The sequence below is a fragment of the Drosophila novamexicana genome, unplaced genomic scaffold (genome assembly GCF_003285875.2).
Source record: "Drosophila novamexicana strain 15010-1031.04,08,12 unplaced genomic scaffold, DnovRS2.1 tig00000108-arrow-pilon, whole genome shotgun sequence".
Lineage (NCBI taxonomy): Eukaryota > Metazoa > Arthropoda > Insecta > Diptera > Drosophilidae > Drosophila > Drosophila novamexicana.
In genome coordinates, this window is record NW_020824772.1 from 455,293 (window position 1) to 473,089 (window position 17,797).

Here is a 17,797-nt window from a genome sequence, read left to right on the forward strand (position 1 = left end):
GCTTAAGCAGCGCCCGCCTATGCTTGATTTTCACCTTCAGCTGCAAGTGTGTGCCCCACTCTCTCTCTCTCTCTCTCTCTCTCTTTCTCTCTCGTTCACTCTGTTTCTTTTGCGCAGGAGAATCTTGGCCTTGTCTGCCTTTTGTGTGATTTATCGTCTTTTATCTGCTGCGCCATTTGCCTTAGCCGGCTGCAGCACTAGGCCATAGGTGAACCATAATTCACGCAGCAATTGCCAAAGCCAGGGCTGGAACAGGGATCGTAGGAGGAGGAGGAGGAGGAGGAGCAGTCGCAGCTCAATCCCCATTGCTGCACTAATAAAGTGCTCAGGTGTGAAGCTGCGTCGCAGCATCTGCTGCCAACGCTTGCTTTAATTGATGACAACATCTTGGAATTTTTGTTGGTATTTCTGCGCTCAAGTTTGTCTTGTCGCCTTATTTCACACTCGCATTCCCAGCAGCAGCAGCAGCAGCAGCAGCAGCCAGACCAAGGGCAGCCAGCTGGACCGGGCAGCCAATAAGATCTCTCTGCGTCTCTCCCTCTCTTTCTCTGGCTGAGATCTGTTAAATAATGAAACATTTGCACGATACTGGAATCGTATCTGGCGCTGGCGAAGTAGCCATTGCCACAACAATCCACATCCAACATCCACACAATCCGCCATAGCCCAGCCAACTGGGCTGCTGCTGCTGCTGCTGGTGATGTTGGTGGTGGTGGTGCAACATATCGTACAAGATTTCCGGGAATTGAAAACTGCTAAAAATCGTGTTTGATTTTATACGTTTCGCTGTTTCTCTGCTGGCCTGGAGTTTGCCTCTGGTGCATGCAACAGCAGTAGAAACTGTAGCTGTGGTAGCTGCGGCTGCGACTGTGGCAGATACCTGTAGCATCTACGATATGCGTCGTGGTTCAACATGCAATCGCAACAAACGAAAGCAGCTTGTTAACTAATTAAAACCGAAATATATGCAAATCAAAGGACGCTGATACGACGAAATCCAACACAAAAACCAAACAGTTAGCCAGACAGCCAGCCAGTTAGCCAGCCAGCTCGTAGCCAAAATGTTTTTGGCTACCGTTTGGCTGTTGTCCTACCTATCCTGGTCTCAGGCAATTAAGTGGAGAGCAGCTGCCAACTGCCATAATGCTGACAACACAACTAAATAGCACAAAGCGCATTGTCCAAAAATTAATTGCAACATTTTGGTGGTCTTCACCCACAGTGCGCATTGACGAGTCGCCACCAGAACCGGACTCGAATATGCAATCAATTCAAATGGATTTCATACGAAGCAGCAGCGATTTACGACAATGCCCACAGAGTCCAGGCCCAGGTCCAGACGCTGCCTGCCTTTTAGAGCGCTTTTATTGGGTTCATTGTCGAGCTACGTGCAGCATCCCCAAGGGCCTTTAGGGTCCAAGTGGTGCGGGCGGGCTGACCATCGTCTTCGTCGTCGTCGTCGTCGGCTTGGTCCAGCATCTTGGTCGCCAAGGTGCGGGACATATGTAAAACAAGCCTTGAACAACCGCAGCTTCAGTCTGGCCAGGCAGCCAGGCAGTCGGGCAAAAAGGATTCGGAAGTGAAATTTATTTTGCATATCGCCGCCTGACAATGCCCCCAGTTGCATTGTCTCAACGGGCAAAGGCAAGTGCTCCTGGGAAACTTTTGCGCATCGCATTTATCAAGCTGCAGTCAATTTGGCCAGCGAGCTACGGATTGTCGATTGTCACTGGGAAATTATCCAATTTTGTGCCTTCGGCATTCAATTGCGCCTGTCAATTTACAAGCCAGATTCGCGGACCCCGGACGAGTAGCTGTCAGCGTGATGAACGGGCCGAGCTGTGTGGTCGGCTTTGCCTTGGGGGAGCAGGAGGAATGGAGGGGCATGGTGGTGGCAGTAGGGAGTGTACAGCGGGCCTGCGTTGGCTTGTGTTGTGCCATCTAAAATCATAATCGCTGATCAGCCGCATTGCCTTAACCCTTAGTCCAGAACAACTTAACCCTCACCCCCGAAATGCCCGACAATTGCTTCCGGAGATGCGTGCCAAGTCATGCAATTCCGCGGCTAATATGCCCGCTGCAAAGGGTATTCTATATTTGTCCATGGTATTTGTACTACATAGAAGAATATATATCACAAAGAATATATATATATATATATATATATGCCTGATCAGTCGATATGTTCGTTTGATTTTCATGCAATATATTCACACAGCCTTTAGTCTCTTCTCATGAAACTTTCTAAAGGTCCGGTTTTTTGATGCAGGCTGCGCCTAGGTCTATATCGGTGGGATCGTAGCACTATATCTTATAGCTGCCTTAGGAAAGATCTGTGGAAATTGGATTTCTCTCTTGAACAAGCTTGGCATTTACGACTTTAATTCTGTCGTTCATGTATGAGCGAAATCTTAACATCAGACAACCATAGCATATATCGTAGCTGCCATAGGTGCTATGAGTTCAAAGGAGACTTTTTATATGACTAATGATTTCTGTTTGTTTTCCAAGATATCTTAACCAACTTCAGCACTTACAAGCTTTGCTATGCTCGGAACTTATAAACAATCTAAGAAAATTCACAGCGCATGTCTGCGAGGGTATTCAGTCGTCGTCAGTACGAAGCACAACAGTTTTTAATCGTTTGCTTTTTTCGGTATTTTTTGTTGCATTTTTTATTAATTGCATCAAGATCAACTACAGCAGTGAGCGCCGCCAGCGCCAAACTTGTGAAAATATGATAAAAAAAAACGAAAAAAAATTTCGCTAATGAGTATTTACCTTTCGCACAGGCATGGCTGAGGTTAGGGGGGTACGGGGTAGGGGGTACAGGGTAGGGGGTACGGCTACGGGGCGTATGCTTAATACTAGATTAATATCGCAAAATTTCATGTGCGCTGAACTTAACGGCTGATCGCTCATAAAATTAATCAAGCTGCTTTAGGCTACTTTAAACGTTGCCAACATTTTACATTTATTTTGTTATTTTCTGGTTTTTTTTTTTTTGTTGTTTGCCTGCCTGTTATTATTTTCACATACTTTGGTGGGATTTCCTTTCCTTAACAAATTGCTTTTGTTATCGATGCAAGCGGGCAAGTTGAATGCACTCAGCATATATCCATATCCATATAGTTAGCTGCGACGGGTCTCACGTACAGGCGAACGGGCGATCGACTTATCCCGATCCCCGTCAGGTCTGTGGCCCTGTGGACGACGTGCCATTTGTTACATTATAAAATATAATAAATTTGTATGTGTGTATGTGTGTGTGTGTGTGTGTGTTGGCTTGGATTTGCCCATAAATATCCTAGAAGACGCCTGATGGACTCGTCGATTGTCGCTTGTGTGTGGGGCCAGCATTTGCATAAGTTAATCGGCGAAAAATGTCAATTTTAATTGAATTTCTATTGTACACGAACCGATCTTGACGAGCAATTCGATTTATGTCTGCCTGTTCGTCTGTCCGTCTCTCCGTCCGTCCGTCTGCTCCGTAGTGGTAATAAACATGTCAGCCGCAAAGCGAACCAACTAATTTGAGCGCTAGTTTAAAATGCTGCTGGTTGCTGCTGGCCATCGGCAAACGGGAAAACCTGCTTTTGGGCCAGCACAGATCTTGTCTTGGGATGCTGCTGCTGCTGCTGCACCTCAGCTGGCGACGCGTTGCACCAATCCGAGGCGCTAGCTTAATGCCATAATTTATGCGCAACAACTCGCTTTTGAGTTGGCTCCGCCTTTTGGCCAATCAGCGGCGAGTTGTCAGCTTGTCTATTCGCTTGCCCCCCTTCCCACCGTCCCTGCACTGTAACGGCATCTGCTTACCTGCACTTGCCACAAACAGATTGCAAGTCCTGTCCGGTTAATGGTGTGAAAACACTTTTCAATACCCTTACATTAGGCACACTCACGCTTATTTGTCCGTTTCGGCTCAATCTTTAGTCTTTAGTACTATGATAGGGCTTGTTAAAAGCTACAACAAAATTCTCAATTGTATTGCAATATATGTTTTTTAGCAAAAAACTGCAGCATAATAAAGTTACTTTTTGAAAACTGTTCGGTTTTCAGAAACATCTAGTTGCAAATGTTATGGGAAAACTCTTTATGGATCCAAACAGAACTCGATCTTAGCAAAACATTTAAATCAATTTATGCGCTAAATAAATCAGACCATGACCAAAATGGAATTAAAAATAAAAATCGCTTTAGTTTTAACCAGGCTTTGGGAGCCTGTATAATGGATGTGGCAAATGTGCAAGTAAAATTTTCTTAATTTCTTGGCATAGTTTTTGACCGTTAAAAAGTCAACTTAGAAACTTTTTTAATTTGATGCTAGAAATCAAAATTGATGATCATTAATATCGAACTTATTTGTTATCGCTGATGCTCGAACCTTGGTTAAAATAAAAAACGAGAAACTAAGGCTATTTTCAGTACGAAGATTTAATACCCTTGCAGTATCTTGGAAACAGAATATTTTTCCACATTTTTCCATCCGATCGATTGCAGCTATATAATATAGTAGTCCGATGCGGCCGGTTCCGATATGCGTACTGCCTGCAGAGAAAGGCTGACCTATGTAAAGATCTAGACGATAGCATTAAGTCTGAGAAACTAGTTCGCATAGAAACAGGCAGACGGACGGATTTAGAATATATATTCTTTGTGGGCTCCGAGATGTCTCCTTGTATGCGTCACACATTTTATGACATTATTATAATACCCTCTACATAATTTAAAAAAATAATCAAAACGGGATCAATGATAAAAATTGATTCCATTTTGATATGTTGCAAGTTAAAACTTAGAACATAAAGCACGCGAGGGTTACAAGCGTATAACTTTGTCTCTTTTTACATTAGTTTTGAGTTTTTCCAAAATTGTGGCAATACGCGAATCGAATCTATGCTGGAAATTGATGAAAAGCAAACAATGAGGACTTTAAATTTAACAAACTTTTGTTGTGCAATAAATACAGCAGAACGCTTGGAAAAAATCTAAAAATGTTCATAAGAAAAGTAAATCATATTTAAATTAATTAAATATTTAGAGTTTAAGGCCTAACTAAACTGATTTTATTTATTCGAATCGTTTGAGATTTGTCCAAGTTAAGAACTTGCTCATTTTTATTAATCAGATTTCTTGGCAGTCGGGAGATGGAATTCGCCGCAGAAATTTTATAAAAATGATAATAAATAAAGAATACGTAATATCGTAAGCTAGATAACATTTTTAATTTTGTTGTCCTACCAAATGGTAAGACTTGGAGACGTTTGAAAGTTGTTATTTTAAATTACATTCAGTAGAAGTTTGTATTTTATTCTTTTATTTTAATATAAAAAAACGTATAATTATAATTATATTGAATATTATACAGAAACATTATATATTCTAACATAAAAGGGTTGTAAGTCTCATAATATCTCAGAGCAATTTAATTATTTTTTTTAGATTTTTTTAAATTTTTCCTTTAATGACTTTAAAAATATCGTAGCTTAAAGATGTTTGAAATTCAGTATATAAAAAGATAGATTTTTAAAAATTATTAAAGATTGCAAGACCCTTAATATCTCTGAGTAATTTGTGATGCTTATAATTGCTGTATTAAACTAAAATTGTTTAGTTAGTGTATATGAAATTCGTGTCAGTCATGTTAGCTTTCCCTTTTATTATTTTGTCTTAGTTGCGGCTTCTTGTATTTGTTATTGTTGTTGCTGTTGCTGTTATTTGGTGGCACGCTGCGGAAACATGAATTACAAATTTCAGTTCCAATTTGGCTCGCACGGAATTGCACCTGCCCGGGCTGGCCCGAGTGTTGTCCCTGCGGCCGTTACGCAAGCGATGCTGATGAAGCAATAAAAATGCAGCGCGTGCCACAAGCGGCCAAGAAGCCGCCAAAAAAGGTGCAAGGTGCATCCAAATGCAGCGCATCCATACCACGTACCACACACACACACACACACAGAGAGAGAGAGAGAGAGAAACAAACACACAAGTATAATTAAATGTCCGCTGCCAATGAACCCCGTCGAAAAGGAAACCCGCTTGGGAATGTTGACTGTGTCCCGATTTGATCCTAAGCCCTGTCGTGCCTAGCGGATTAATGAATTTCTCGTTATGCGCTTGACTGACAGCCAAAACCGCAACAGTTTCTGGTCGGGCGGGAGGGAGGGTAGTCTGAGCGGGCATTATGTAGAGCAATAGGATTCCGGAATTGTGGCTCGCTTTGATTTGTACAGCGATTTAACGCCTGATTGGCTAATGGGCTGAGCGGCTTTCAAGTGGTTGCAATTGCCAGTTGCAATTGTTGGTTTGTTATTTGTCAATTGCCAATTGATCTTTTGGGCAATTGATCCGCTTTGCGTGCGAAAATCCACGAAAAAAAAATGAAATAAGAGACGAAGAAAAAAAAATCGGGAGTACCTGACTGTGAGATACTCTAAACTGCTTTTGCCCTTTGTCCTACAGCTACATGTATTCTTGATTAACTTTGATGTTTATGAAATAAATATGTATTATATATATCATATGAAAGTTTGTACAAGGCTCTATATTTAAAGTTTTGAGAGATAAGAAGAGAAAGAATCGAAAACTGAAATATTCTTTATCTGTCTATGTTATCAGGGAAGATACACATCAATTTAGGTGTATCAAGCTCTTATAATTTTCGAGGTCTGCTTGAAAAAAAAAATCGAAATCAACTAAAAAATAGTTATTTATCGCTGTTAAGAAAATAGGGGAAGATATTGAACACAAGCGATAAAATAAACCGTCGTTTTTTTGGTTTATTCCAAGCTTTTGTGGACAGTCAGCTGGCTATGAGAAGATGGAGTCGGGCTTGCCTCCTTCTGCCTGTTACATACATTTGCACAAAAACAATATACCCCCCAATATACCCCATTTACAATTAGTACAAAACACTTTTAAAAGCGCGCACATTATTTTAATTAATTTCCAGTTGCCGATTGGCATCTAAATGTTGTATTAATTGTTGAGCATTATGTGCCAAGTGACCACAAGATATGAGCTCTGTTCCAATCACACTCCCCCCCTCATGCCCGCCCACTTGGCTGCCTGGCTCAGATAGCTGCGTGCTGTTACAAGGTGGGGCCGCATAAATCTGCTGCCTTAATTGCAGCTTACAGCTTAGCCTGGCTTAGAGCTGGAGCTTGGCGCATTCCCGAAATTGATTTCGAATACGTTCATATGAGTTTACGAGGCGCCGTAAAAAATCGCATCAAATCGAATCAAATGCAGGCAAATCCTGGCCAGAGCCAACGCACGTGTAAATAAATTGCTAACGGGCAAATAAAGAAAAAACCGGTCAACCCTTTGACCGTCAACCGTTGTCCTTTATCGCAGCTGCCCAAAAGCTGACCCAAAGGGTTCGGGCCCCTTCTCCATATTTGTGCACTAATCCCGGTCAATAAAACACAATTTTTGCCACTTGATGGCCGATGCTGGGTATATGCAGCCAGCGGAAAAGCAAAATAAAGCTTAGCTACATTTACTTTTCAATTGCGTTACGGCGTTGTCTTGAGTGGGCTTGAGGGGTGTGGACGGGAGGGTGGGTCGGTGTGGGGCATATCGGCACAGTGTAGCTAAATAAATAAGAATTGTGCCAGTTGAACTGTGCGACAACAACGACGGACGTCAAGTTTTATGTTTGTTTATCGCCAAACTGAAAGCTGGACACTCGCAGCTGGATAGCTTGGACAGCCGGATAGCTAAGCAAAAGGGACAGTTGGCCACACACTCAAGCACCACCCACATGGCTGGTGGATCTGTTGTGGGCTGCAGTGTTGCCAATTTAGATATTTTATGGCTGCTTTCAGAGTTCCTCAGCTGAGAAACTGCAGCTGCCTGCAATTCTGCATATTTTCAAAATTATTTAGTTAAACGCTTAATTGTGGCGTGTGTTGATTTAATCTGGAACAGGAAGAAGCTTCGCAATAATTAGGTGGATAAAACAAATCTGGATGCATTGGGCAAACCATTAAGTTTGCGTATTCACCTTTTTCAAAATAAAAGAGGAAAAGAAATAAAGGAAGAGAAATAGAAGCCAGCTGCTTATCCTTTTGTGACTCAACATATAACACTTCATAGCATAGACGATTCTTGCCAATACAGTTCAGCTATTTATAGCTATTTCTAACACTGGCTTCAGCTAGAGTTGGCAGCACTGGTGGCTTGCTTTACAATTTGCCTCTGGATTTATGCGTTTGCCATTGGCTATTTATTTTCTTCAGCTATTTTCTTGATTTGGCAATTTTCTGTGCATTCAGCCATGTAATTGAGTTGGCAATTTTTGAGAATTACGCAGCAAATGTGGTATTTTCTAGAGGCCCATCAAACTGGTTGGAGCTTAGTTGGAATTCAGACTTTGGTGCAGGCAGATGCATATCGCGTGAGAGACAGAACGCATGCAGAGAGCCTAGCCTAAGCAAAGGTTTTTTTTTTTGTTTTGTTGTTTTTATGGCTCATAACTGCCCTAATTAAGGCCATTGTCAAGAATGGGCCGCGGCAACAGCAACTTGCAACTAGCAACTGGCAAGTTGCAATTGGCAGATTTCTGCTGTTGCATGTCGCCAGGGTTCAGTCGCCCATTTAATTGTCATGTTGTGCATTGAGAATGACAGCATTTTGGGCGCTCAAATGCGGCAGTCGCACGTGAGGCGACAATTATGCACAAACACACACTCACACACACACTCAGAGCATAAAAACCTGGAAACATTCAGCGTCAGCAACATTTGCTGCTGGCAACATGTTGCTGCTGCTCTACGCATATTGTAAATGAGTTTGGGACCAAAGCTGACACAAAGTGGCATAATTACATGTTCCGATGACAAGACCTGCTAGGTTTGTTCACGCGCTCGTCTGGGGTTAAGGAAGCAGAAGGAGGGGCTAAGGCACAGGAATGCTGCTGCACGAATGACCAAAAACCAACTGGGCAGGCAATTGCATTTTTGGTTACATTTCGCTCACGTTTCGGCTGCAATTAAAAACGAACTGAAAAATGAAAGAGCCAGTGAGACCCAGGGCCAGGAGTTACAAACAGCCTAGCGGAGGCGCAAAAGGCCGCGTTTAGCCAACTATGAAGATTTAGATAAGCGCCTCATTTTGCTGGCCGCTGGCCCAGGCCAGGCCCGCTTGGCACCAGTTCCGACTCCTACGGCTACGGCACGGCCCTGGTCAGTTTTGGGTTCGGTTCTGTCTGTGTACACGTTTTCCATTTCATTTCGTGTGTGCTGTGTGTGAGTGTGTGTGTGTGTGTGTGTGTGTGTGTGTGTGTGCCCCTGTCAGGGTAGAGCGTGTATTGGCTTTGGGTTACCATTTGGTCTAAATTGTCGCGCAGACCTTGAGTGTCCTACACTTGCATTTAAATTACAGCAGACATTTTTTATGTTTTCTTCTTTTACGAGGGTGTAAAATGTATGCCCTCCAAAAATTTATTTGTCATAATGTAATTTTAAATGTTGCCTTTCGCATTTGCTAATGACTTTTTAGCGTCGGCATATTACATTTAAATTGTACACAACAACATTTGCTGCAGATGGAGAGATGGAGAGGTGGGAGGCGCATTTTGTACAAATTGTATGCCACCCAATCAAATACAAATCGGCACCCACCACGACAGACCACGCAAACGGCGTTGATCCACAGTGGGCCAGTCGTGGTCGTTGGCAATCATCGCCGGGCTGTAATGATTGCAAACACAATCTGGCCATGTTGATCTCTGGTGGCTCGAAAGACTGGAGTCCAAGGCACACGGTCGTTCAGGCGCGCGCACGCCGCAAAAGTTTTCCGCAGAATTTCCCTCAGTTTTCTATTGCCCGCCGCTGTGGTCATGACTTGGGCGACTGCATAGAATTTCAACAATAATCGCAGCGAGCGGCTAACAAACCAGCAAACAAGGCGAAAACAACACACAGACAACGCCAACAACAACAGAAACAACAACAAAGCAGCTGGTATCATCATAATCATAATGCGCATAAGCCGCATGGCAAGGCTAAAGGCGGGCTAAGGGGCGTGACGAGGTATGAGCGGGGGGCAGCGGGAATTCATTCCAACGAATTCGCAATTCTGCGAAATCAAATTGCACAAATATTTCTCTTATGCAATGCAACAGCAGAGAGGTGCATTGGGGGCGAGGTAGTGAGTCGATCCCCCGAGCTGCCATTGCCAGATGGGGCACCCAACTAAGTAACTAGCGAAGCTGAAGCTCCAGAGCGCACTCGCGCAGCCAGTCGAGGTTGCCCCGCTGCCATTGTGGTGGCCATTGTTAGACATAGACACACAGACACCACAGATGGTCGCCCAAAGCTTATTCAGGTTTACACGATGTTAGTAAATAAGAATTGACTTTTTATAGGTAAAATATTGTGGTCTCAATAATAAATGAATTCACTGATTACATTTATGAGTTTTTAGACATTGTTAAATAGAAAAAAAAAATAAAAAGTTAACTCGCCCCCGGGTGGACTCGAACCACCAACCTTTCGGTTAACAGCCGAACGCGCTAACCGATTGCGCCACGGAGGCAGTTGATGACCAGATGGCAAATTATAAACATTACACGAATACTAAATATAAAAGCTTAAAGAATAACGAATTTTGAATTCTTTGTGATAATTACTAAATATTTCCCTTATCTGTTTCTTATCGTAAAAATTTACCGTTTTCAGTCTTATCTGTCAGAAAATAAATTAAATACAAAGTAACTAATAGCAAAACATACTTTCACTGAAATGTTTTGATTAATGCAATTCTTAGCGGTATGCAATATTGAACTATATAAATTATACATACAATATAATAATGATCGCTACCAAACTCGATATCATATTTATCTCCAGCCCATTCCATGTACTAAAATATATAATAAGAAATAAATAAACAAACACTAAGCCTTTTGCCTGTGACAGCAATTATGTATTTATAAAAGAGAAATAAAAGTAAATTTTAAAAATCTCGATCCTGCCAGGAGTCGAACCTGGAATCTTCTGATCCGTAGTCAGACGCGTTATCCATTGCGCCACAGGACCACTTGGGAATGTTGCTCTTTATTGCTGTCCATGTATTTCTGCAAGCATATTAATAGTTCTATAAATAGACTGAAATGCTTATGTGTTTATGATAATATTTGTTTGTGGCTTGCGTGCTAACGAACCTATTTACATATAATTTTCATATCTTATTAAGTTAAAAAAACGTTGAATTATTGTCATATTCCGGTTCACACTCAGTTTTCTTTACATCGTTGCTTTGAGCTAGCTGTTCTCAGTTTTCTGCATCATGTGTCGTGTCTGATAGGTGTTCTCAGTTTTGTTAAACTTGTTCTTTACGATAACTGTTCGTAGATTTCCTTATATTATGTTTGTTTATGCAAACTGTTCTCACTTTTTTGTATCATATTGGTTTATGTAAACCAATGTCAGTTTTGCTAACTTTGTTCTTTACGAGCAATTTTATATAGTTAGTAATTAATATCATGTTCATATATATAATGTTCACACTTATCTTCACAAATTTGATGCTAATTATTCTCTGTTGTCAATGGTTCTCAGTTTCTAAAGATTTTAAACATTTTAAAATAAATAATATCCTTTTTTCACGTTCTTGAGATTTGGCCATTTCGTGTAAACGTTGGTAGCGTCTGGCAGTCTCCTGTGAACGTGATAAGCCCGAAATCAACCGCATCGTCATCATCTTCGTCGTGGTGGCGGTCGCAGCCGCCACTACTGCTGCTGGCAGAGAGTCCAATCGGCATGGCCAACTCGTCGTCGTCGCCGTCGTCGTCGTTGTCGTCGTTGGAGCAGTGGAATTACAGCAACTCTAATCTCTCGACAATTGTGGGCGCACACAGCGCGCAGGCGCAGCGAAATCATGCGAAGAGGAAATGAAATCGCGCAACTGCAACTGCAACTGGCAACTGGCAAAGTGGGACCCTACGCTGGCGGGGTGCTGCGACGGGTGGACAACCAGAGACCCCAAGCAGTCTGCGAGGCCTTCCTTAATGTTTCAGTGTTTGTGACTCTCTGTTTGCTGTTGCCATGTAAAGTCCGGGTCCTGATCGTGTCTGGCTTCTAACTTTGGGAGAATTCCTTTAAATGGTTTTTTGGTGCGGCTGCTGCTCAAATGAATCATCCCAGCCGAGCTGAGCCGAGTCGCGCCGAGCTGAGCTCCTCCCTGCTGTGGCGTCGAGTGCTGACACAGCCAGAGACCTGCACAAGATGTGTGAATTTTTTGTTTTGTTTTTTTTTTTTTTAATGTTGAGTTGCCCCAGAGACTCGAGCTGCCACATCGACTCGATCTGTGGCGAAAGGAGTGAAAATTTATTGAGCTGTGGGCGCGCATTATTCATGCTGCACTGCACCAGCAAACGGGCTGGGGGTGGAGGGTACCTAAAAGCAAACGGGCTCTAAGCCAACCAACCAGCGTGTACCCGAGTCTTGGCACCATAAAGAAGGCGACACCAGTCGCCGCGCGCTGTTGCTTGGGGACTTGGTCGCCGTCAGTTTGGGTTAACAGGTTAATGTTGTCCACCGGTCTGAAAAGCTAAGCTAAAAAATATATATATATATAAAGAACTATGCGCTATTGTTTCACATGAGCAGCCCGAGACCAGGCCACTTATCGCCTGTCAAATGTAATCGATGATATTGTTGTTGCTGCGGCTGCTGCTCCTAATGATGACGAAAGTTGCCGTTGATGCCGCTGCTGCGGCTGCTGATATCTGCATCTAATCATCTCACTGTTTTACACTTGCCAAAGGTGTTGCACGCTTATCACCTGGCCCAGGTAATTACAACAGAAATGTTGTCGAAAACAATAATTCGTTTGGCTTAATTTCTGAGAAAATGTTATTTATGCCTGCGGCAGGGCAGGGCTGGCTCTCGGGGATACGAGCTGCATGCTTGTGGCGCGTTTATCGTGTTGCATCAATAAATTGCCCAGTCGAGCAGCAGCAGCAGGAGCAGGAGCAGCAGCAATCGCAGGTCTCAACATTTCATAATATTTACAATAAGCATGCAACTGCTGAACAAGAAGGATTCTGGCCATGCGAGTTGGCAGCAACAACAATTGTTGTTGCACAGTTGCTGGCAACATTTAGCGCATCATGTTGCGTGAAATTTGACACTTTAGCCATGTTGTTGCCGTTTGTTTTGTTGCTGTTGCTGCTGCTCTTAGCGATGACGACACAGTCAAACTGCCAGACACACGGGCAACACATTTGAGTTTTGTCTTGTTGCTGCTGCCTCTGCTGCTGCTGTGTCTGTTGCTTATTTATGTGCGTCAAGTTTGCAGGTTTGCAGGCATGCGACGGTACAGTAAAAACTGGCTTTGGGCGCTACCGAATTTATGTGCCTTTGTCATATTTGCTGGCGGCCTTATAACAATAATACACAAATATGGCCAATGCGTTGTCAACAGCTGCAGGCTCCAGCTAAAGTCTCGCACACACTGTGTCTCTCATTGCATGCTGCATGCTGCTGGCTGCTGGCTGCATGCTGCTGGCCCATGCAAAAACGCACACAATCAAGCGACAAATTGATCGCACTCTGAGATAGGCAAACTCCCAGCAACAAGCTGATGGTCTGCTTAGGCCTACAAGGCAATGGCCCAGGGACAGCGGCCAACATCGGACAACTGGACAACGAAACTAATATCTGTGCAATTGCCAATGCCAATTTTCCTATTTAATATGCCACGAATTGACATGGCCGTTGCCATTAACCATTTGATATGGGCAACAGAGACCACAGAGAGCCAGAGTCTTAGGTTTTGTGGTGCGCGCAACATGGGAACATGCTGTCACATTAAAACGGCCAATTGGCATTGGGCCTTAATTTAATCAAATTAGCTGAGAAATGAAATTGTTTATGGCGCCAGTTTGTTCAGTTCAGTTAATCGAAATCTAAAACAAATTATGAGAGAGCACAAATTGCAAATTGCAATTGCAATTGCTAATTGCCGACTGCAATATGCTCGGCCATGGGCCAAATGCAAATGCAATTTAAATAATTAATAACGCACACACAATTTAATTTCATTAGGATAATTCTAATTAGAAAGAGGAGCTGCGGTAGTTACTACTTGTTGTTGCTGTTGTTGTTGTTGTTGTTGTTGTTGTTGTTGTTGCTGCTGTTGTTGTTGCCCTATCGCCTGTGTCCAATCGCTGCCTACAAAAGCCCAATTTTCGTTTGTGGTTGAGTGTGTGTGTGTGTGTGTGTGTGTGTGCGTGTGTGCATGTGTTTAAGCTGAATTTTAATTGAAATTGTGGCTGTCATTGTAAAATTAATGAATAGACAAGCAGCACACATATACACACATACACACACACGCACACACTCTGCTGCACACTCATAGAAAAGCAATTACATTTAACAGCTGCCTGGGCAACTGCATTGATGAGCTTTGGCTCTGATGCAAGTCTGATAAATAGTCATGCACATGCTATATATACTATATACCACATATATTTGTATGGTACATTATGTAATGGCTTTGCAGATAATAACGCAACACGGACACTGGCTAATTAAATTGGTTTCCAGGCGAGGCGTTGGTGTTCAACTGTGCTATATTAAAATCCATTTAAATCTAACAAATGTATCGATATTCTTTTGGACCAATGGTTACAGTGTCCTATCATAGTTAATCATCTAAAGAAGCATTTTGTTTGTTTGCCTGTAACTGTATGTGTGTGCTTGTGTGTGTGTGTGTGTGTATGTGTGTTGGTGTGCGTGGCCGTTTGCTGTGTGTCGCCATTGTTGGCCAAACATTTCCAATCAGATAAACCTGCAGCCCAAACGCACGAGCGCACAAACCATGGCCATGGCAGAGACAAGAGGAAGAGCAACAGCAGCAGAAGCAGCAGCACCAACGGCAGAGGAGCAGACAGTAGCAGGCGGGGTGGCAGGCAGAGGCAGACGGTAGGAGGCAAAGGCCCAATGTTATCGGAACGCTGTTGCCACTGCCACTAATTAGTTAATGCATGACCAAATAATTGTTGCCATCGCTGCTTTTGTTTGCAATTATATATATGAATGTATATACCTATACATATACATGTATATAAGCCCTTATTATATGACGCACTAAGTGCCTTAAACAGTTGAACGGGCTAATTTGAATTCTAGCTCTTATAGAATGTTATATTAAAGCTGGAATGAAGAAAAATAACTCACTATTCTGAGAGTACTTCTCAGAATATTGAAAACCATATTTTTGCCGAAAGGTTTGTGATATGGCCGCGGTTGTGGGCATAGTCTAATAATCTCAAGGATTTAAATAGTTCACCTAGTTGTTAAGTCGCAGAGGTGTATCCTTTGCAGGCGCCTCTTCTTAATGGGGTTTAGCGGCTGCTTAAGAAATTGATCTGACCCTTGTTGTAGGCTCCATCGTAATCTTGACATATGCCAAATTTGGCATTTGGAAGCTTGACAGGATGTCCTTATTAAAAAAGGAAATCAACCAGATTTTTTAAAGAAGATCTTAATTCCCTACCGATCATTCCGATGTTAGCTATATGATACGACAAGAGCTTTTATGCTTATTTTGCATACAAAAAAAAAAGTTCAGAGGAACTTGGTCATATAGACTCGGCTATTGCTACTGTTCAAGAATATATATACTGTAGTGCTTGGAGATGTCTCCTTAACAAAGTGTCGGATACTGGGATGAGATATTAAAACATAAAAAACCAACATACTTAAATTCTTTATGTTCATCTTTGAGGTGAAATTGTCAAGACTTCTTTATAGCGACATAACATATAGGATATATAAACAATTCGAATTTTTAAATCGTGTTATCTAAAGAAAAGCGCAGCGTTCTTAACTGAAAATTTTTTATTAATGGAATGTTTAGTAGTTCTTTGAAAAGATTATATTATGGAGTATTATGGAGTATATTACTAAACAATTAACTAGGCAATTTGTATATGTGGATTTAACAACAAGTCCAAAAACCTTATCGAAGGTCACTTGCGATATTTCTAATATATACTTCATTCTAGTCAGTTATATTGATATAGTTATCAGAAAGAGGACTGCGTTTGTTGATTAGCATAAGCCGTTCAGCCTGTTAGCTAAACGCCCCGATCGCAGAGACTATAAGAGCTAGCAGCAACAAATATGATATGTCGTTAGTCACATACCAGGCATAAACAATCGAACTGCTACCACATGTCCCCAGCTATCTATTAGATAATCATAAAGGCCCTACGTTTGTTCAACTCCTGTGCGTTCGACCTGACCTAAACACTAATTAGCTAATGCATGCCCAAATATTTGTGACTGCCGCTGCTGCTACTTTGTTCAGCTAGCCATTGATTTATGCTGCCATATTGTATTTTGGGCTGGTTTATGTTTTGGTTATGGTCAGCTGCGTGTGGCATGTAGCTTTTCCCAGGCACAGCACATATGAATATGCGGCCCATCAGGGCTTATCGCAGATGCTGATTAACTGATTTATATATGGCCAGTCATTTGTAATGCATTGATCGCCGCGTTCAAGTTCTGCGACTGTCCATAACTGATGGAGAACAGTTCAACTAATGTCATAGTTTTATTTGTGATTATTTCAAGTTAATTGCGCGCACCCCCAAAAAAAAAAGTACCGAATAACAATGTAATTATATAACAATTATGGGCGTGGCCAGTTAGAAACATTGACACATGCGAACTTGAATGCAATTAGACAAATGAGGGACCTCCCAAACGGGACTCACGCTCATGTGATGCTGTGCAATTTCTCTGACATGAATCTGCACAATATGGCGTCTATATAAGAGATTGTTGTTCTTGCTGTGCTTGGCTGCATTTAACGTGCATTTAATTGTCGGCTCAATTACACTGCCCAAAAGATGCACTCACCGTGATAGGCTAGGTATTTGTATATATTGTTATTATTTCATTAAATAGATGCTTGATGAGCCTTGCGTGTGACTGCAAAAACTAAAAAAAAAAAAAAAACAAAATTGGCACAAGGTGCAACGGAAGCGGATGCCCGTTGACAATTAATGGAATTAGCCAATGTACATTGATATGTGGCTTTAAGCACATACAAATTCGCTTAGCTGGATGCCGACTTTATGGCCAACAGACACGCGTTGGCCATTAATTAGCGCCATGCCCATTAAACCAGGGGGCAGTCTAGTTTTTAACTACTCATAAACTGAGTGAAGGTACTTTACATACCTATGCTTATTTGCAGTTGATGTGCGCTTTATGACCAGCCGGCGCACTCGTAAAACAAAAGACTTAGGCAACGAACTTTGGCGGCTAATGCTTGTGTGTGTTTTTACTGTACTTGCGCTGCCTTTTGGCTGGTGTTGCCGTTGTCGTACCAATAAATTAACATGCCATTTCACGCCTCAATACAAGCAACTGCGTCTCCAGCTCATAACTCATGCGTTCAATATACAACAAATGCCGCATAACAAATGACCAACTGGGCCAAAAGACGTTAGAACCTCGGCGTTGGCCAACACCTCGGCGGCGGCAGAGACGGCCAAGACGGCAAAGACGGCGCACGTTTTGTATTGAAGACGCATCGAAATTTAAAGAGCAATTCATAAGCATAAATGGGCATTATAAATACATTGCTTCCACACAATTGTCTGTCTGCACAATTGTGCGCCTCGGCTGATTTCGATTTCGATTTGTGTCCAATCATCTGGCCGCAATTAATCAATCTTTGCCGTCAGTTACCGTTCTACAGTTTCACTAGCACAATTATAGGCAACTCGCTTTTTTTCATAAATTATTTTATTTATTTTTTGTTGTTTGCT

General features: G+C 42.2%; 2 non-coding genes across 2 annotated transcripts; both read right to left on the reverse strand.

Annotated features, from left to right (window-relative positions):
* Positions 1 to 10,468: 10,468 nt before the first annotated feature.
* Positions 10,469 to 10,542, reverse strand: Trnan-guu. Its single transcript has one exon. It is a non-coding gene; the product is annotated as a tRNA-Asn (tRNA).
* A 430-nt stretch (positions 10,543 to 10,972) lies between these two features.
* Trnar-acg lies at positions 10,973 to 11,045 on the reverse strand. The gene has a single exon. It is a non-coding gene; the product is annotated as a tRNA-Arg (tRNA).
* Between the last annotated feature and the right edge of the window lie 6,752 nt (positions 11,046 to 17,797).